We start from the raw sequence: 21423 nt of genomic DNA on the forward strand, positions 1-21423 counted from the left end.
GAAGTTCAAAAACGAAGGCACAGCTTCTGATTGGTGCAGGCACCCCAGATACAATAGTCAACAGCTGCACCAGACATTCAGCTTCTGAAAAACACTTATTTCCCGGTCTTTGCTGTTTGAGAACGAATGTGTTTGAGTACTAAGGCATTTGAGAACCAAGGTACCACTCTAATCGTAAAAATAATGCAACTGCTTTAGCCTAGTGTATGCTTTTCAGAGGGGCAGAGCAATTCTAACCTCTGTCAAAGTCCAGTTGAGGGAAGTTACCATATATAAAGAGGCTATATCAACCAAAGGCAGCATGAGATGATGTCACTGGTGTTAAGAGACCAATAGATCTGGACCAGTCTCATCTTGAACTGGGCTGGGAAAAGACATGGAGACCTGTCTGCCTTGCTGTTTATGCTGATTCCAAAGCTATGGGTTTGGGGGCCTCCCTAGAAATCTTATAGGGAAGCAAGATCTGTTGAAGTGTTAATGCTGTGAACTCTTCCATCTAATGCTCAGCTTGCATATAGGTGTGTAAATAAAACTATATATCACAAAGACACCACTGTCTCCAGTAACCTTCATTCAAACGAAATCAAGCCCAAGATATATGCTGACAGCCCTGAAATCTTTCATTATTTGGAAATTGTGGTGCAGCTAACAATATAAATAAATAGGAATGCAAGATACGTATTATTAATTAATTAATTAGTTAAATTTATTAGTTATTCTTTTTTTACTCAACTCAGAGTGACTTACAAAACAACAGTATACACATATAAAATGGAACAACTGTAGGGTTTTTTGCATATTTATCTTGGAGTTTTTAAGCACTGGTTTGCATAAATTTCTTTTGTAGTAGAAGAAGAGAAGAGTTTGGAATTGATATCCCGCTTTATCACTACCCGAAGGAGTCTCAAAGCGGCTAACATTCTCCTTTCCCTTCCTCCCCCACAACAAACACTCTGTGAGGTGAGTGGGGCTGAGAGACTTCAAAGAAGTGTGACTAGCCCAAGGTCACCCAGCAGCTGCATGTGGAGGAGCGGAGACGCGAACCCAGTTCCCCAGATTACGAGTCCACCGCTCTTAACCACTACACCACACTGGCTCTCAGTAGATCTTAAGAAAGTCCATGACCCTGCTGCTGGCTTCATAGCCATTATAGGGAGCGTCTTAAATGAACTTTTATGGTTCCTATGTGGAACTTCCCTAATTGTGAAACCATCATGTGGTACAATTTAACTGGGAAAAATTCAGTGTCACTGCTCATAAAAATCTTACTCTATAACAATAGGTTGCTACTACAGGCATATAAGGAAAGGGGAAGGGGGAAGTGAACTTAAAAGCTCTTGTTTGTTTTCATTTGCATACAATCTAGCTGGCATGTTCAACAGTGTTGGGTAAAGTGGGGTCATCACAAATACTGATTCTCAGTTAGATCACTGCATTTCAAAGATTCTGCCTGAGAATACTTTCCATCAACATGTCTATAGAGGATCTCCTTTATGTTGCAGAGAATTGTGTGAGATTTACTAGAGCACACATTCATGCAGAGTGCTGCTATCCAGGCCTGTTGGGCTCTGCATGCATGAGAGGGCACCTAGATCCACAGTCAAGACTGCTTTTTGTTGAGTGTAAGGGAAACTGTAACGGAAACCCTGTTTGAAATGGATCCAGACAATCCCAGAAAAAGCTCCAGAAGCCCCTGAGTGAAGAAGTCAGTATTTATTTATTTATTTAATATTTCTACCTCACTTTTCACTTCATCTGGGGGTCTCAAAGTGACTGGTATAAAATGGAAAATATACAATGTACAACATTTAAAACATAGATTAAATAATCAGAGATTGAAACAAAGAGCACCACAAAAAATGCACAGAAGACCAAGAAAATCTGACAGGTTTCCCCAGGAAAGCTCAACAATTTGGGTTTGTTCTACCAAAAAAGTTGTCGGGAATTTTACTTTTTGAAATATGGCAACCCTAGATGTAACATCGTTTAGCGGAGAAGCAGAATCAAGCCTCCCCTTCCTCCTCCCTAACTGGAGATAAACTCCAATTCGCTTTATCATTATGTGTGAACTTGGAAAAGCCTGGTCCCTTTAAACTGTGATTTGTTTTAACAACACGGGATTACAAATCATGGTTTGATTCTCAACAAACCATAATTGAAAGTACCGTAACTAAAGATCCCCTGTCCGGTGCATCTAACAATACACAATGGTTAGTTGAAAACAAGCAGTGAATGCTTCCTATATCCTCGTGGCTGTGCCAGAGATAGAGAGGAGAACATGTGAGCCCTTTGCTCATTTCTGCTTGTTAGCATTATATCTGAATTCCACCATTAAGTCTGTGACATTTCTATCCAAAGCCCAAACGTATACAAGAATAGAGTGACCCATTCACTGCAACAGTAATAGGCGGTAATAGTATTATGATGAGGGCTATGGAGAATTTTCCAGATACAGAGAACCATGAATTCAAAATGGCTAGTCATATAATATAATTAAGTTAATTTGATTTTATTCAAGAGGATTTAATATCTGAAATTACCTGAAAGTATTATTATTATTATTATTATTATTATTATTATTATTATTAAAAATGTATTGAATTAAACAGGATCTCCACAAAAGCAAATTTGTATTGCAAAAGACAAAGTTACATTGTTCATCACAAAACATAACTTGTGTCCACATATCTGTCAGTCACACGGTTATAAAAATAACCCATTTCTCTTTCAAAAGTCCATCAGTTTGTCTGCTTTTACTGTTTTTCTTTATTTTTTCTACATATAATGGTTAATTATATCTAAGTTATAGAACTAACTAAATTATAGACAAGGACAAATAGTGTCTGTTTCTGTGGGCAAAATTCCAGTATTTAAATGTTGATCAAGGAAACAGAATTTGATCTTGTACAGACTATTTTGCATTTTCCCTGCATACTAGAAACTTTAATTTTCTCCTTCCTGCAAAAGCAACAATACCCCTGAGAAGGGAAAAGAAAGGACTTAAAACTGAGGAAAATTTATAGATGTTTTAGAGAACAATTGCCAGTATGATTTTATTATTCTAAATTACAAACCAGAAGTCACCATAGTCTTTGGAAGCAAAAGGAGATCCTACAGAATCTTTCAGACACTTTAAAAATGATAAGAATTCCTCTCCTAAAAACAACCAAGCCAACAAAAAGTACAATGTGATACAAAATGTTACTTCATTTTGGAATAATGATAAAATTGAAAATATGTAATTAAAAGGGGAAAAGAAATACTGAATGTTGTTAAAACAGGAAACCAACATTCAGAATACTAATATGCAATAAATTACTTTGCAGTTATATGGAAGAAGTTTATAATCATTCTACCGCCATTTAGTCACCACTTACTTACACAAGAAAACACCTCTGATCAGGCAACTTGTTTTTTTTCTTTTATCAGGCAACTTGTTATAAATTAAAAATAAACATATCCTTATTTTATTTTCAGTAGTGAATATAAGACCAAAAGAACAATGCGTAAGAAATGAAAAACGGTTACTATTGTCTCCACGGAGTGATTCCAAAACCTTCAGAAAATAATGAAAGAATACTAAATAAATGCTGCCCCACTTTAAACTTCATACACCATTCCTAAAAATGCAGATACCGAATGTACTTGACCAGAATACATTTTTTAGTATAAAAAAGTGAAGGAAACAAAATAAAAAAGAATCTATTGAACCAAAGTTAGAAGAAGAAGTACAATTGATAAGATTAATGAAACAAACATATGAGCTCACTGTAACAAGTGATGATAAAGTTTTGTTTTAAATGTTAAAAAGGAGAGCAAATACAGCACAATATTTGAATATTAGGAAGTAACTCTTGGATTCACTTTTTCATCCCACCAAGCCATCCTTTGAGGTCTGGCTGGAAGTGGGAAATGGAGAGTCTAAAATGTAAACTTTTCTCCATAAAAGTATGTTAGAAGCATACTTTATCAGAAAAGGGATTATTATTATTTTCCTATGAAAGTAGCAAGTGGCTACTGTATTCAATACTCACTAGTGCAAATCAGAGCAGCTTTTCTTTCTTGTCGTCCTCTTGTCGTCTTGTCTGAAGAGAATACGAGCGATGCTCCTGGAGTTTTTCCTGTCACCCTCCTCCCCTAGGATTGCTGCAAACCTTTTCCTCTTCTAGCCTTTTTACATAGAGCCACACCGAGTTGCAGCCAAATTAATCAGAGTACCTGGATGGGCTCCCCCCTCCCACTTTAATTTACTGCATGTGGTCAGGTGTTTTTTTCCGCTCCGCATGACTCTTCAAATCATTTGCAAACAGGAAAAGAGTGTACTTGAACTTAATCCTGTGTAATTTTAATCATAGAAAAAATCCACTGAGTGCAATGAGAACATCCCCAGATGCAAGCCAGACACAAATAATTGCTAGAAAAGCATTTGGAATAGTTCTTTGGTAAAATATCAAACCCTTCCGTAAAGTCCAGTTTTATCTGTTGACTAGGCACAGGCTTCGCTGGCTTTGATGAATGCAAAAGGGTTGGACACTCACTCACAGCCCTAATATAGTTCTAGCCTTTCCTTAAGTCTGAGGAGAAGAAGAAACCTGGCAATGATTTGAAATTGAAAAAGCAAGCGAAAAAGCAAGCGAAATACTTTAAAAATGCATAGAAAGAAATTAATAGTCCCAGTATTGACAAAGAGCAGGTATGAGTTATAGGTGAAGCAGTTTAAAATTGTGTGTATCAAGGCTGGACTTTTATACGTTCCAGTCTCCCCTAGTCAATTTCACAAGTGTGCTCTTAATTGATTCTGCGTTGGTTTACACCACTCCATGCAACATATATATATTTTTAGTGCTGAACTGAAAATACTGCTGTACTGCCATAGTCCGATTTGCAGACTGCAAAATCATGATTGCGTTTTTGTGATTTCTTGGGGGATGTTGAAAGAATGTCTAGAAATGTAAACTAAGAGGCTTATTTGGGTACAAGGTACTGGTGCACCCAACTCAGGCTCCCCAACTTTGCTCCTCCCTTCCTTCAGAGGGGAAGCAGACCATGGAGCAGCAGACTTTGCATGACATCCAAATCAGGGGTGAGAAACCGTGATCTGAAATGAATGTTTGCTCTTGGTTTGCGGTTTGCTCGGGAGCAACAAACAATGAGCGCTGAGTCAGAAGTACGGTAATTCTAAGCCATACTGTTATCTGTTTTCCCTCTGGATAAAGATTAGAGTAGATCAGGAGTGCTGGAACTACTGTAGTTTGTTAAGGGTGCTGGGAACTGTAGGTCTTGAGGGGTGAACTACAATTTCCAGGATTCTTTGAGAGAAGTCATGTGGTCTAAATGCACATTGAATGCACTTTAAATGCATGAAGTGATTCCGCCATTTGTATCACATCTGAATATGGCCAACAGTCACACATGCCTCAATACAGCGATGTTTTCAGCCTTAACTTGGGTGTAGAACCAGCTCTCACTTTTAGACTCAAGTATGCACGACCCTGTTCAGAAACATCTCTTTCCCTCCTGCTCTTCCCTCTCCATTTTTATTTTGAACTTTTTTTTCCTGATAGAGTAATATGTAAATCCAAATTTTATAATGCTAAGTGGTAGAAATAAAAGTTACGGATTAGCATCCACCGAACCATGGAACTAGGTCTGTATGCCCCACAAAGTATTGAGCATGTGTTTGTTGAAAAGCAGCCTCCAGTGCCATAAGGAAAATGGATCATGATGAAAGCAATGGATATTTCAAAATTAGCTTTTAATATGTCGTGGAAAATCTGCTGTTTACAGTGTATGTGGGGGAGCGAAAAATTGTAATTAGAATTCCCAATTCCAAAGTAGCTCTTTGGATTGAAATGGGAAACGGTACTTTACAGTGCAAGGTTTTAACCTGATTCCCAGGAAGGTATGGGTGAATATCTCAGTTTTGGTTTCTCTGTTTCTCATTTTCAAAGCTTAGCTTTGTTTCTTCATATTTCTACATCCAAGTTTTGTTTTTTCAGGTCTTCATGAAAGTTCACCAACATTTCACTACAATTTTCTCCTAATATGCACATGTTTATATATACTTTTTGCCTAATATACATATTTTGCAAAGCAAATGTGCTTTTGTATGCTATTTTCATTAATGTATGCATTTATATGCACACTTTACCTGAATACTGTATTTGCATTTTTGTATACATACATTGGCTGGAGAAGAGCACTGCAAAATCTGGAGGAGTTTGCATTTTGAAAGATGGCTGTGTTCCATTTTGCTTATTGTTTCGGAAAGTGCAAATTTCATAGGTTTGGCTATAAATGTGAGCTGAATTTTTGCCCCATCCCTGCTCCCAGGCAAGCGGGTAAACAATTGCAGCTTTAATGTCAGTTCACCTGAAACCACTTGGACATACAAAAGAAGGAGAGAGGGGAGGGAGAAGCATACAGACGGAACCAGTACTTAGCAGTTCAGATTACACGTAATGCTAAGGCAAACTATGCTCTAAACCCAGACCCATGGTTTGTTTTCTCCAGACAAATTATGGTTAAAGATTGTTGTTTGTCTGGAGCAAGACAAGCCAAAAGCAAGGGTTTGGGCAACATACTATGCCAAACTATGGCTTGACGCACAACAGGCCAGATATGAAGAACAATGTGGCCATAATCTCCGTTTTGGGAGCCCACATGCTTGCTCATTTATACTAAGCTGTGGTTTTGCTTAGTGCTATGAATGAACTACGTCATGCTGCCCTTGTTTATGAAGCAAAGATTCTCATGCTCAAACTGTCCCATTGTCTTGTTCACTGTTTCTTGAGCCATATTTCGAAAACTTAGAAAAGTCAGCCATATGGGCCCTCCCCATCACAACCCATGCCTCTTCCAGATAATTTAAATAGGTCTAACTACTGACAGTGGCTTTTGCAGTGGGCTGCAGTGGGCAGTAGTCAAGAGAGGATATTATTCAGAACCATCACCAACATCAAAAACAAAAACAAAAAAGTAAATTTAAAAACAAATCCAATAATTCCATATTCTTATCTTCGTTGACTTATTTCCTTGACCTCCTCACACCTCCCTCTTTTGTATTCTAATTATTAATTATCTCAGCAAGTCCTTTCCATCTTTCACTATATTCTGTCCTTTAATTATCTTAATTTAGTCTGTCCTTTAATTATCTTAATTTATTTTGGCCTTATCTTAAAGTTACAAGAGAGTTACAAGAGAGCTTCATCTGCTCCCTTGTAGGTTCTCTTGCTTTCAGTTCTAATACTGAAAGAAGAAGAAAAGAAGAGGGAAAACGAATACAGGGACAATAACTTAACTAATTGCATCCCCCTCACCAATTTGGCAGGTTTATAAACTTCACTGAGCTGTGAACGAATCATGCATTTCCCACAACCTGCACAAAGCCACACAGTTTTTGGCATATAAAATAGTCGCAACCAGTTTAAATAATTAAGAAATAAGGCTAAAACACAAGACTTGAAGGCTGGCAGTTAATGCAATGGAGAAAGCCAAAGGCGTGTGTGGAATGGCATGATGTGGGAATGTGTGAACCAGATAGGTTGTGGGTAATATAGCAGCAGAAGGTCTGCTTGGGTTGGAAGGAAATTTTTCTCATGTTTCAATCTAACATTTATCTGATATTTGGTGTTGCTGCAATTTACACAAATGTCAAAAAACTAAGCTAGCTGCCTATAGAAAAGAGTCTGATTCAAGTTACAATACGGTACTGATCAGGTGGGCACCCTCCAAGCTTGTGGGAATTACTTGGTTTTTTGTTTTTTACTAGAACCTCAAGATCTATTAACTGTAGCCAAATTAAAATTGGTGGCAGGGGCGGAAGCAACATACTGTTAGTATTAAGGAATAGGGTAACTCTGAATTGATATGCAGCCCATGAATTTATTTTCAATACCAGCACTTAGCTCATAGTCCTATCACACAAAATTCCTGATTCCACCCTACAAGCTTTATTCCTCTCAAAAGCCTAATTTGGAATGTGGAGAAAGGCTTTTTGTTGCTATTATTAAACAATAGAGAGTCAGAATCCTTGCAGATCTTCTGCAGCTTACCGAGAGAACTACCGGTAGATCATGATCTAAGAACATAAGGAGAGCTTGGTTGGTTCAGGGCAAAATTCCATCTAGTCTAGCATTCCGTGCTTGTAGTGGCTGTGATGGCCACTCCCAATCATGCTGGGTCTGGAGCTGTCTGAGGGAAGCGTGTTCCCTACTAGCACAGAGTATATCCATCTGCTCAGAGTGTGTGGTCTGTGTGTTGTTGTATGTCACACTCACTGTTTCTGGGTACTTTACAAGAATGCAGGATCTCATACCTTTTTAAAAAGATTAACTGATGGGAGTTTTTGCTTGGGCTCTTTTTTTTTGGTAAGCTCACTTATATTTAGGTAGGTTGTTTCAGCACTTGGCACAAAAGAGCCTGTGCTTATGCATCCTAGGAGTCAAGCAAGAGAACAGGTTTGCATTCCGTCATGCATAGGTTGTCATCCATCCCTAGAAAATTGGGATCACACTGTTTTGGGACAAAAGTGTCCCCTGTCCTGTTTCGACTTCAAACAGGATGCCCCCCGCCCCCATGTTTGAGCTCAGCTGGCCCAAAATGGCAGTTGTGTCGCTGTTGGTATGGCTGAAGGGGTGTCTGGCCTGGCACAAGCAACAGTAGAGGGAAGGCACAACCTCCTCTTTCTCCCTCTTCCCCTCCTTCCTTCCCTCTCGCTGCTCCTCCTTCTCAGCCACTGCCCCTCTACCACCCCGACCTGACCTCTCCTCCTCCTCTGCCCTTAAGTCTTCTCTGATGCCAGCTGGGGTGAGAGGATGGAGCTGTAGCTCAAGTCGCTGTGGGAGCTGGCCTTCTACCCCTGGCCCCTGCCCATCTACAGGAGTCAAGGGAAAGAGCAGGGCCAGGGTGGCGGGAGGCTGAATGAGGAGAACCTCACCTCCTCAAAGGGGGGAGGGAGGATTTGGTGCCATGAGAGAGAATGTGTCCCACAACTCCCCCAACCTGTTCTTTATTTTGTCCCACCTGTCCTGTATTTTGCCTGGCCAAAGATGGCAACCCAAGCTCAGTAGCTAATACGGATTTGCCCCACCATGAGACAGTTACAGATTGATTTGCACATCCAAGCATGTGGCTGACAGACTCATTGCATAAGCTGCCAGGCTATTTTAACAAGTCCTCAACTAAATAACTATATCCAACAGTACGCAAGAGTCCAGGCTTCTAAAATGGCTTTTATATTGAAGACTTCATTCTGCATAACAAAAGCATAAAATCAGTTATTCACGAGATGAACAAAGCTCACTTATTTGAACGGCCCACTCTACCACATTTGTTTCGTTAGAGACACATAAACATGCCTTGATCTAGCAAGTGCAACCCGCACATGGAATCTTTTCTGTAATTGGCAACCAAAGAGCTATAAACAAGTTCTGCCCTAGTTTAGCAGACTTTGGGCTTCTTTCTTTTGGGAAAAAAACCCACCCATTAAGATGTAATAAAATTTGTTTTTAAAAGTTAAAAGACTTTCATAAGAGCATTTAAATAGGATATAGTTGGACCTGCCCAAGCCCATGCCTTTGGTTGATGAAGATCCTTGTTACTTAGTTCACATATAGAGTAGGGTGAGGCACACATAATCCCCATTGTGAAGCCTGCACAGTTGCTGGAATGGGGCTGCCTGCATAGTGCTCACAGTGATCAGTTCTGCTAGCAGGCATGCTAATTCTGATAATCTGTTTGGGCTGAGGGCAGTCAGAACACACCCACCCAGTAGGTGGTTGGTACTATCAAAGCAGACAGCATAGACCATCTGTTGGATAGGTGTACTCAGTTCTTGCAAGTATCGTACATTGATATATTTGCACAGAGCCATCACCGAATTCCTATCCCTCTTCATCATATAGATAAAAAGAAATGGAGAGGAAATACAGCTGGAGCTTCAGGAAGAGTGGGCAGCTAGATGCTTTGAGGAAAAGGACAAAAGCGTTTTGTTTTACCACAAGCCTGGTCACAGTTTTCGTGCTACACTGCACAATAGCTTTGCCATAACTCCTTCAACCATAAATAACTTTGATATTTCCCAAGTGTTTCCCCCTCAACATCTTCTCAAAATGTCACTAAGAAATCAAATCCAAAATTCTTTCTGTTGAAAAAGAAAGAAAGAAAGACTCTACCCATAGTACAAACATCTGTAGAGATTGTGCAAGAGTTTTGGAACTTCATCCTGGATCAGCACATACCACCAGAGCCTTTTCTGCTTCTATAGAAAGCAAATGATTCTTGCAAAATATGGTTTCAATGATTCCTTCTCTTTGTTTCTTGGATCTGTCAAGACAAGACCTTTCTTATCTCAGCATGCAATACTGTTGTGAGCCATCTCAAGACACGGGAAAGGCTGTACAGAAATAAAATATATACATTTTAAGAAACCCACAAGTATATAACTAAAGAATCCTTACTGTCTCGCTCTACAAGTGGTTATATTTTAACTCCAAAAATAAGTTCTATTCCGCAGCCTATTCAGTGAGGAAGAATGCTAAGAGACTGAAAGGTAGACATCTTTGTTATTGGCATTGTCATATATGTAACTTTGATTATTAGTTTATTTGATATGTATGGTCTGTAGCTTATACAAAGAGACATATGAAGGCACACATTCAGTCTGAAATAAAGAAAAAGCAAGGTTGTGGTTGTCTGAAACTTCTTATGAGCACAGGTGTAATATAATGGCTAAGGAAGTGAACTATGAATTTGAAAGTTTCTAGCTCACATCTCAACTCTACCAATAAACTCATTAGGTGGCATTTAACAAGCCATTCTCTCTCTACGTCAGTCCCCTTCTCTCCATATGCAGTATGGGAGAATAGTGGTATATACTGGTCCATTAGGGCAAGTTGGGCACTGCCCCACCAAGATGATTCTGTCTTCACTCAGTCCCCACCTGTCTGCCTCCTAACTTACAACCAGTCCAAGGGTTGTGGCACTGACTGTCAGCCTCCTCCTTAGTCTCACTCAGTGATGCCTTTGTTGAACGCAGCAAGGAGGAGAATGGAGGCAAATTATCCTTGGCTCTGTCTCCACTTTTGGCCTTCCTGTCTTCTGCCATACCAGTCCCCACTGGGATGTGTGCACTGGACACATGCAAGTGCCTGATACAGATTCAGCCCATCAGTCCACCTAACCCAATATTGTCTACTCTGACTGTCAGTGACCCACCAGAGATTTTCACTGGTTTAATTATTGCCTCTCCCACGGGGAACCTTAAGAACTTTAATTATATGATGGGGATAATTAAAGATTTATCTTTTAGATTTATTAAATTAAAGATTTATATTTTAGATTTATCAACTGCCCAATGAACAGTTCAATCCAATCTGAGTTTCTCACACTGATATGTTTATTTTCTGTCCTTAGTCATGGCCATCTTTAGTTCAGAATTTTGCAGTGTGTGTTAGGAGATATTTGATCAATCCAGAAATGAAGTGGGGGTTAACTATTTTATTTCTTGTAAACTTTATTGAAAATGCATTACTTTTTTGTTATATTCTTGGTTAATGTAATTTCCGAAAACATTGTTCTTAAGCTTCAATCCAAAATACATAGACAGCTGAGGGGACAGTAACTGCACAAATGCCATTAATGTGTGTGTATTTGTAATGTAAGTATCAGCAATGGAGGAAGCAGTATCAGGACCGCAGAAGACTACTGGCAGGATGGGTTGGGGGAGTTAAATGAACATTTCTAGAAAGAAAGTTCCAGAATCTGGGCACTGCCACTAGAAAGGCGGACATTGTGCATCTTCCCTGCTGAGGCTACCTGACTGGATTTAATTATTTTGTCATAGAAAAATGTCTGTCTTTCTCAGGAAGATTGAAAACAACTACCCTTGTGTATGTATTTAACTATAGAGGTTTAGGAGTTAGGAAGAAAATGGGCTGCAATGTATTTGTGACTAAGAAATGAAGGCCCCTTTCGTTTCTTTTCCCAGAAACCAGATGTACATTTTGTCTTTTTTCTCTAGAGAAAGACTGTTTTGCTTTAAAAATAATGATAACTGAAAAGCACTTCAAATTCGGCATAAGTGTTTTGGGACTCCCCCAATGTGAGGCCACATGGAGGTCACTGGCTGTATTTCGCACAAGACTGGTCTTATTTCCAGGAATTGTAAGCAGAACAACTCGGAGTGCTTCTTTTCCATGAATGGGCATCACTCGCAGTGTGTGGAACCAATACCATTTTAATTCTTATGCAAGCAGTCTCTGTTTGGTAAAAAATATTTCTTGTGGATATTCATATTGCTTCCAGATTTGTCTCTGTTTTGTGAGTGGGGTTCAGTTGCAAACTGGCAAATTCAGGTTGCATAATTTTGTGCAACGAACCTGTCCCCACCCCCACCCCCCAAATCAAGAACTTTTTCTGCAGTATGTAAAGCAACGGGGAAAATACACCGAAAAGCTTGCGGTAACAATTTCTCAGTAAGATGTTGTATAACTTCACTGGAAATAAATCAGAATGAATACTCAATAAATAGCCAACATAGCATAACCATCCTGCAAACTTTGTGCCATCAACTCAAGATCAATGCTAAATAAGCCGGTTATTTTGAAGAGACATCTTCCTTCTCCCATTGTCCTTCCAATCCAGTCTCAATAGCCAGGAAATACTAATTTGTGATTAACCCTGGACATCCTGAAATACTAACTTGAATGTTAGTGATGTTCAACTAATTCTTAATCAGAGTAGAGCCATTGAAATTAATGGACCTAACTTAACCATATTCATTAATTTCAATGGGTGTGCTCTGAGTAAAATTTAGTTGACTACCACCCAAGATTTGGATCTGTCACAATCATTGCAAACAGCGGAATAAAGGCACACAAAGGAGGGGGCTTTATTTTTCCACAAGGGCCATGCTGATATTCTCCAAGCTGCTTTCCTTTGCATAAGGCAAATGTTTATAGAACTATATGCTTCCCTCTTGTGAACAGAAAGGCATCCTGAGGAGGCCTATTTTGAACACAAAATTGCTGACACCTCGCAACTGTTGTGATGAAATCTGCATCACCTTCACTGCATGTGGGAGGGGGGCAGCATAAAGAAAACTGGGAGACCAATAATAAATCTCAAGCTGCCACATGGAAACAAATAAGAGATACCTAAATGATTTTTTTGTGTTGTGTAATAATAATAATAATAATAATAATAATAATAATAATAATAATAATTCTATTTATACCCCACCTTTTTCCGTGACCGGGACTCAAGGTAGCTTACAAATAAAATAACAGCTATTCCAAATTAGACCAACAAAAGCAACCTTGAAGGCAGAGCCATCTTCTAGGGGAACATGCCAGAAGAGATGAGGCAACCCCAGGCCAAGAGACAGTGAAAAGATTATGACCCGTTTGTAAGACGTGTGTTGTGTTTATGACATTTTTAATGTTTTTCAATGTAAGGGGGATAAGCTCAATCCTTTGTAAATTTATCTCTGCCACTTCAAACATTTTTTTAATAAAAAAGGCAAAATCATGAGCTTTAAAAATCAGCATATGGAAATGGGATTATGTTTATTACTTTGCTCATAACACTGCCCAGCTGCCCAAACGAATCTCATGTTAACCACATCATTTTTTAAAATATCATTTTAGATACAGTGAAATTTATTAGCTGGATCATCTTCCCCCTGTGAAGCGGATGATAATAACAAGTTCCATTTTTCTAGAAAAAGAGGTGCTGGAACTCACCATGAACTTCTCCGTCACTCTCTTAGAATGGCAATTGTGTCCGCACAAGAGGGATGGGAGCTGAGCACTGGTGAGCTCTGGTTGAAGAAAAGCCCCGATAATAACTAAATTCTCACTTCAATGTACTGTGCTTTTCTTCTTCTTTGGATTTAAATTTGATCATTTCCTTTGCAACCGTGGCTCCAAAAAAGTGGTGGTTAAAACTGCATGTTGCAGAAAAAACTTTTTTTCTTTCTCAAAAAGCCTGCTTAAACTATCCACTTGCATTTATAGATTTATTTATTTCTGTTTGGGGAAAGCAGCCATGGCTTCTTGATCTAGGATAGGGGTTGCACAACTGTGGCCCTCCACTATGGCCAATGGCCAGAGATAAAAGGACAACTCCCATCAGCCCCAGCAACTATGGCCAATGGCCACAGATAAAGGGACAATATCTGGAACACCAAACCTTCCTTCACTCTAGGATACATTTCCAATCACAGCCGGCCCAAGACATTTTGTGACCTGAGGCAAACCATAAAATGGTGCTCCCTCTCTCGCCATGCAACCTGACTAGGACATTGAACAGTCACCAGGTAATAACTACCAACCCGTGGGATCTTACACACACCCTCTTAATCATTTTTAACGTATTTGTTCAGTGTTGTTGAATGCACATTGAGCAGCACATTAATGACTTCCAAAGACTGTTCTAAATCAAAATTGCTATGATGATAATTGGAGCAATCTACTGTGGAGTTTAAGGAGTCTTGTAATAGTGCAGATTTTTACTCGGGTGAAAAATGGCCCATTATGTTCAGCGGCGCTTACTCTCAGGAAAGTGTGTGTAAGATTTGTTTGTATGTTTGTTATCCTAGCCTTTGGTACTGAAACAAAAAACCAGAGGGGCTGATAATATAGTTAACATGCCACCCCAATCTCTATGAGCTGGGCGAGAGTCCATAGGCTGCAGGCACACTTACTAGGGTCTAGGTTCCCTTTTAGGAAAATGAGGCACAGCAGAGCTTGTTGGTGTTTATGATATATGGTTTATTTACACATTTACACAACCTGCTCCTAGATGGAGAGAGTGCAGAGCATTCACATCCCAAGAGGGTCCTATTTTTCCCATTGTTGCAGGCTCAGATTCCAAATATCACGTCTGACCCTCTATGGAGCATAAAACAGACTCTCCACCTCATGCTCTTTTACTAAATCCAGGAATTATGGGGAGGATTTGGCACCTAAGAGTTCAGGGGATCCTTGCCCCTCTCCCAACTTATAACAATACTAAAAATACAAAGCTACCCTTAATTGCAGGATTAAGCCTAAAAGCAGGAACCATGGGGGGAGAATGCTAGGATGCTCTTTTGCTTCCATGTGTCTTCATTTAGGCTGCAGTTAGCAGAGGTGTGTGGGTTTGGTTTTTTTTACAACAACAACAACAACAACAACAACAACAACAACAACAACAACAACAACAACATACTATTTCACACACATAGCTCTGGCTGTGGAACTGCATGCACACTGCAGTCATTCTCACATCCAAGCCTCCGTCCCTGCCCAAGCCAGGGACAGGCATTTGAAACATTTGAATATGTTCACCAGTTGCAAGGCTCTTTACGAAGTCGCTTGATCAGCAGTGTCTTGCAATTAACAACACAGTGGTACAGTGGTACCTCGGGTTACAGACGCTTCAAGTTACAGATGCTTCAGGTTACAGACTCCGCTAACCCAGAAATAGTACCTCGAGTTAAGAACTTTGCTTCAGGATGAGAACAGAAATTGTACGGCGGCAGCAGCAGGAGGCCCCATTAGCTAAAGTGGTACCTCAGGTTAAGAACAGTTTCAGGTTAAGAACGGACCTCCAGAACGAATTAAGTTCTTAACCCGAGGTACCACTGTATATATCAGCTGTCTCCAGTTTAATTAATATACTTTATGTAAAGAACAATATGATAAAGTTAACCATTTGGGCATAGGCAAGGCTTTACATATGTAGCACCATTTCAGAGGAGTGAACTGAACAGAAATCTACATTTTGAAAAGAAAAAGGGAGAGCCTGTTGTCCTGGTATATTCCCTGAAATAATCTGTTTCAGATTATTTCTCCACAGAAGGATTTATCTGTGTTATTTGCTCAGAAGACATTTGTCTTCACTAAATACCCTTCAAAGTTGACGATGGTTAATATTTCAATAGGTTTAATTGACTGAAGGCTACAATCACACACTTGCTTGGAAAGAAGTTTGATAGAACTTAGTAGGCATTGCTTTTGATTACACATGTACAAGGTTACACTGTAAATCAGTTAAAACACTGTTCTTCTGGCTAAACCTTTAAGCACCTTGAAACACACACACACACACACACACACACACACACCCCTGCAGCATTTTACAATGGTATAGGGTTGGAATGTGTAAATGCCAAAGTTTTGAAAATTATCAAAACATGACCTATTAACATAATTAAATATGAGACTTCGCTTCAGAGGCTGAAGTATGTTCTTTCATCCACAGTGGTTAAAATGAATGAGTTAAACCTGTATCTTACAGGGGTCTTTTACATTTATTAGATTCGCTTTGAATGTTAGATCAAAAGAGAAATCATGTTCTCCGGATGATTATTAGCAATTCCTATGTTTTCAAGGATAACCTTGTTTTAAGAAATATGTTAATTCCTTTTACTAGATCCCTGGTTCTAACTATGTTACACAAAAGAAAAGCTTGAAATCAACAAAAAGTTTCTCCCACCAAAAGTGTTAAGAGCCAATGTGTAAATCTAAGAACCAGAAGATATCTCTGATGTCAAACTGATTTTGCAAAAATTTCAGTAAAGGTTTATAGATGTGCACACAGTAATTTGCACATTGGTACGCACTATCTGGGTACATTCTTTAATTATTTTCACTGATGCTTAGAATAAAAATTTTAAAAAAATCAGGTTTCTGGATGAAACATCACATAAGGTCTGAAAGTCCAGAATATTGTCATCATAAGAATATTCTCTTTCCTAAATACATCTTTGGTGCATCAAATCTTTATATTTTGTTTATATTGTAACTTTTAGCATCTCTTTACCTCCACCTAATTCTTTTAAAAAAACCAACCCTGAACATTAAGTCCACAAGTGATATTATCAGAAATAAGAAGCCTTGATTAATTTTCTACTAATGATTGCTAGGGGAGAATAAAGTTTGGGTACACGTGGTAGGGTTGACTAAGATTCATAAATCCTCAAGCATAACTGCCACATACCTTAGTGTTGTGCCAGGCACTATAAAGCTTCAAACGATCTGCTTCTCCCTTTTTCCTCCTCACAGATAGGCAGCTAAGCATCGGTTGGCGAATTAAAGATGCTAGTCGTCTTGTTTATATTGCCTGTCATAGTTGGGCTGGCAGGGGCGGTACCCCAAAGCAGTACTCTGCACCCATACTCAAATTCATGTACACAACACAGCTGCTTTCGTCACCCCCATGAGGGTTGGAGAACTTTGCAACAGTAGACTTTAGAATGCTTTGATCTTTTTCAGACAGAAGAAAACCAGAAGGTGCATAAGGCACCTTTCAGAGGAAAGAAATGGTTGAAATAAACACATGCCCTATGCCATGAGGGAATGCAATCTGTCACTCCATTGATGAAAATGGATGCATTCCTCATAACTCCTCGCACTATATATGTTTTGCCCCCTTGGAGGACAGCTTATAACACGTTGAGAGAAAAGAACAAAAGGGTGTATACATAGCCTGTACAATGAGCAACTATTTACTTGTGTAATTTTCAATACACAGAAGCCAAAAAGATTGCTAGAATAATTCGTCAAAATCTGCTTTTGTAGATCACAAATGCCAGTTTTCCAGCTGGGCGTGCCACTGATGTTCTGGATCTAGTTCTAAGATTCAGATGACCTTTCCTAAGGCTAGGGATGTACAAACATCTGAATTTCAGTTTCTCTGCACTTGCTTCACTTTTGAGAGGTAGCTGCCTGTCACTATCCAAACTTGTGATTCAGTCGAAATTAACTTGCACTATATAGCATCTCTTGAAAATGTATTTATAGGCTATGGTTAAAAGAAACCACTGCCTTCCTGTTACCTTCAGATTCTGTTCCTTAAGATGCAATCCCCCCATGCCCATTAAAACAGCATCTGCTGGGCTGTGGGGAGGAGAACAGTTTGTGCCATCAACCAAAGACTGGAATGAGCTACTTATTAATTTGTGAAAATGAGCATCTAGGTTTTAACTTAGCACTGCTTGCTGTTTATCTATATAATGTTTACCGATGGTTTTGGATCTTAAAAACAACAACATTTTAGGTGCTTTTTGTGGTAGTTCTTTTTCTGTATTAATTTTAATGCTTTATAGGGATGCTTTTTATTTGCATTCTTTTCCTTTAAGCTGTCCCTAACTTTGGAGAAGCAGGATCTTTGTCTATACAGTATTTGTTTGTGCCTGGGAGTACATGAAATAAATAGGGCGCCCCATCAGGCTTGCTAAATGGAAAGAAAAATCTTGCAAAGCTTAAAAGGGAGTGTAACTGCCCGGTTAGCATAAGCTCCTTCTGTTTGGAATTCAGTCTGATTCTTCCTCAGTTCAGCTACTCTGGTTTGAATCAGCACATGGTCGTTGCTGAAGTATGACAGGAGCAGCTGGAGGTGCTTGGTAATTACCTGATATACCTTTGCTGAGTGCTTTTCCCACCCCAGTGGTTGCCGCTTGGAATTCTCCCTAAGGGTACTATTTATCAAGCATCTCCTGTCCCACGCTGGGTCACAAAATTTACAAGTAAACAGAAATTGACTAAAGTGGTGGGGTGTGCTTTCATAATTTAGCTTTAGGAGAAAAGCTGCTACATAATAACCTGCATATTCCTTAACGGAGGGCCCTGTGTGCAATGTAATCAAGGCTCCTTATTGGATACTTCTCTATAGCCCAAGCATTAAAAAATGCATGGTAGTACTAATCACTTCCAGATGCGCATAATAGCAATAACTTGGAATATTGTGTCCAGCTCAAAAAGGATATTGTACAAAAGGGAAACCACAATTATCAAGGGGCTTGTGATTAGGTTTGGGGTCGCACTAAAGGCTGCTGTGAAGAAGGGCTATATATTGATTTATTATTTTTACTGAATTTCAGTGGGGAGAAAAAGGAATTATTTGCCCCAGTTGTATATAAACCTTGCCAGTCATTAAGATCTTCTTTGGAGGCCTCCTTCCAGTTGGCTGTACCTTTTGAGGAGAGATTTGTGGTGTTAAAGCAGAAGATCACCTTTGTGGCAGCATATTAGCTATGGAATTTCCTCACCTGTTCCTTATTTAGTATTGACTCAAATAAGGAACCTTGTAATAGGGAACAGGAGGGCAAAGACTGCTTGGCACCTTCCTCTTTGTTGAATTATATGCAGCAGACCAAAATGGTGATCTGTATTGTTGATTTTTGTAAAGTGCAAGATGGAAAGCTAGGAATCCGTGGCCCTTCAGCAATCCTGGAACTCCCATCAGCCCCACACTGTGTGGACAATGGTCAAAGATGATGGGGGCTGTGGTCCAGTAACATCTGGAGGGCCTACACCTTCCACTGTGAAGAATTCTTGCTGACTTTGCAGAATCTTGCTGGTCAATAGTTTTATTGATTATTTTTACATTGGGTAATGATGTTTTTGAGTTATCCCACCTTGTTTTGTTTTAATTTAAAAGAAGATGCCCAATGCAGGTTCCAAGATTCTTATATGTCTTTAAATATGTCTAGACCTCACTTTCATATAAAGTCGTATGCAACCTAGTACCAGTACTACAGTAAAAGCTGAAAGATTGAACACTGAGATACAATAAGACCCTTTGTCAAAATGTGGTCATGCCTGTTTCAAAAACTAGCTAGATTCTAAATGTGCACAAGAAAATAAGAATAGACTCCTATGTCAATCCAATGCCCATCTAGTCTAGCACGCTGTTTTCATAGCGGCCAGCCTGGGGCTTATGGGGAGCCCAAAAGCAGGACTTGATCGCAACAGCACTGCCACCTCCTGTGGTTTCCAGCAACTGGTATTCAGAAACATATTTTTGTGCTTTTATATGGTAAACCATCCTGTGATCCTCAGATGAAATGCAGCATAGAAATCTAATAAATCTAATAATAAAGATAATATTGCTTCTGATAGTGAAGGCAGAACATTGCTATCAGTGTTAGTAGCCACAGATGGCCTTATTCTCTCCATAAATTTGTATAATCCATCACCGTCTCTTGTTGCCAGTGAGTTTCATAGTTTAACCCTGTGATGAAGTAACTTTATTTTATCTGTCCTGAATCTTCCAACATTCAGCTTCCCTGAGTTCTAGTGTTCTGACGGGGGGAGGGGGGCTTTTATTTGTCCACTCTCCTCCCTCATCCATATTTTTATACACTTCTGTCATATCTTCTCTTATTCACCTTTTTCTCTAAACCAAAAAGCTCCAAATGTTGTATCCTCCATCCCCATGTAGCAAGGAGGCTTAAAACTCATACTTTTTCTGTGACAGTTAAGGCCTCTGACTATCAGCAGACATTCATGACAATCCTGGGGATTTGGAGCAGAGGGCAAGCAGTACATCTGGAGCTTGCAAAAAGCTCTTGAACCTCATTAGCAAGGGCAGAAACCCCATGGTTTATTATAACAGAGCTATGAGGAGGGATGAGGAGGAGGCCAGGGCAGCCCAGAGGGGGAAGGTCATTTGGTGGCAAAGTCTTATATACCAGCTTGGTTGCTGCCTAATGGGTGGCACATGGAAGTGAATTATATGAGCATAAAATAGTGCACAGCGCAGCATGGCTAGAAGTTCCTGGCAGGAGCTGGAGAGAGAGAAAGAGAGAGAGAGAGAGAGAGAGAGAGAGAGAGAGAGACGGCACCAGTTTGGGATCAAAATGGCCACAACTTTATTGATTACAGATGTAAGTTGGTTTTGGTTTAGGCATTGGGTATGTATCCTGAATCAGCCCACCCGCTTGCTGACTGATATCTCCATCAAGGTCAAACCAATTGAATGGGTGATCCCACCAGGTTGCCCTTTTGGGATGTTCTATGGCCCTTCAGCCCTCTTTGGGCTCTCAGACAGAACCCTACCCCTGGGCCCCTTTACCAGGGGTGGGGAACCCACCCATCCCTAGGTTGACAGGGGCAGGTGCCAGAAGCAGGTACTAGGAGTGGGTCAGCGCATGGCTTCAGTGAAGTCAACTGTTTATTCAAAGAAACAAGACAGCCTAGGAGGCCAGGCCTAGTGAGCACAGCAACTCTTCCTGGTAGAGCTTGACCCTATGAGGCTGTTGCAAGGGTGGGGTTTTGTCGGGGAAGGTGGTGGGAGGGCTCTTGGATGAGTCAGAGCATTGTGCCTCCCTCCCTAAGCCGGGCAGAAGCTTTCTGGGCTTTGGGAAGGAGGTGCCAGGCTTTAATACTTCAACACTATAATTTACTGGGAACATTTAGGGGACTAGTCTAGTCCCCCATGTCCACTGATTGCATGCCACTGGTTAGGCATGCACTTCTTTGGATGCTGTTGACTCGTTTTTGACAAACTCTTCATATTGCGTTTCTAATGCCCATGATTTTCCATTGTACTTTAAAGACACTTCTTAGCAACGAAGTGACTCATAGAAATGTCACAAATAAATAATAAATGTTTATGATTTATTGAGAGCTGGTCCTTTCCAAATATTCCTCC

At 39.8% G+C, this 21423-nt stretch overlaps 1 protein-coding gene and 1 long non-coding RNA gene across 7 annotated transcripts in view; one reads left to right on the forward strand and one right to left on the reverse strand.

The window, feature by feature from the left end:
* The window catches only part of ASIP (agouti signaling protein), an 81729-nt gene that overhangs the window by 17489 nt on the left and 42817 nt on the right, over positions 1–21423 (reverse strand). The window lies entirely within an intron of this gene.
* LOC310679230 overlaps positions 1–21423 on the forward strand; it is a 79003-nt gene that overhangs the window by 14672 nt on the left and 42908 nt on the right. The window contains exons 3-4 of one of the 6 annotated variants that reach the window (XR_014512164.1): positions 1503–1709; positions 3327–4026. The exons of 4 other annotated variants lie outside the window; for them this stretch is intronic. This is a non-coding gene — a long non-coding RNA (uncharacterized lncRNA). Of the gene's footprint in view, positions 1–1502; positions 1710–3326; positions 4027–21423 lie in introns of those variants that run through there. One more of the 6 variants, XR_014512165.1, reaches the window with a different exon arrangement.

The sequence above is a fragment of the Podarcis tiliguerta genome (assembly GCF_965153285.1).
Source record: "Podarcis tiliguerta genome assembly, chromosome: 6".
In the NCBI taxonomy this organism is placed as follows: Eukaryota; Metazoa; Chordata; class Lepidosauria; order Squamata; family Lacertidae; genus Podarcis; species Podarcis tiliguerta.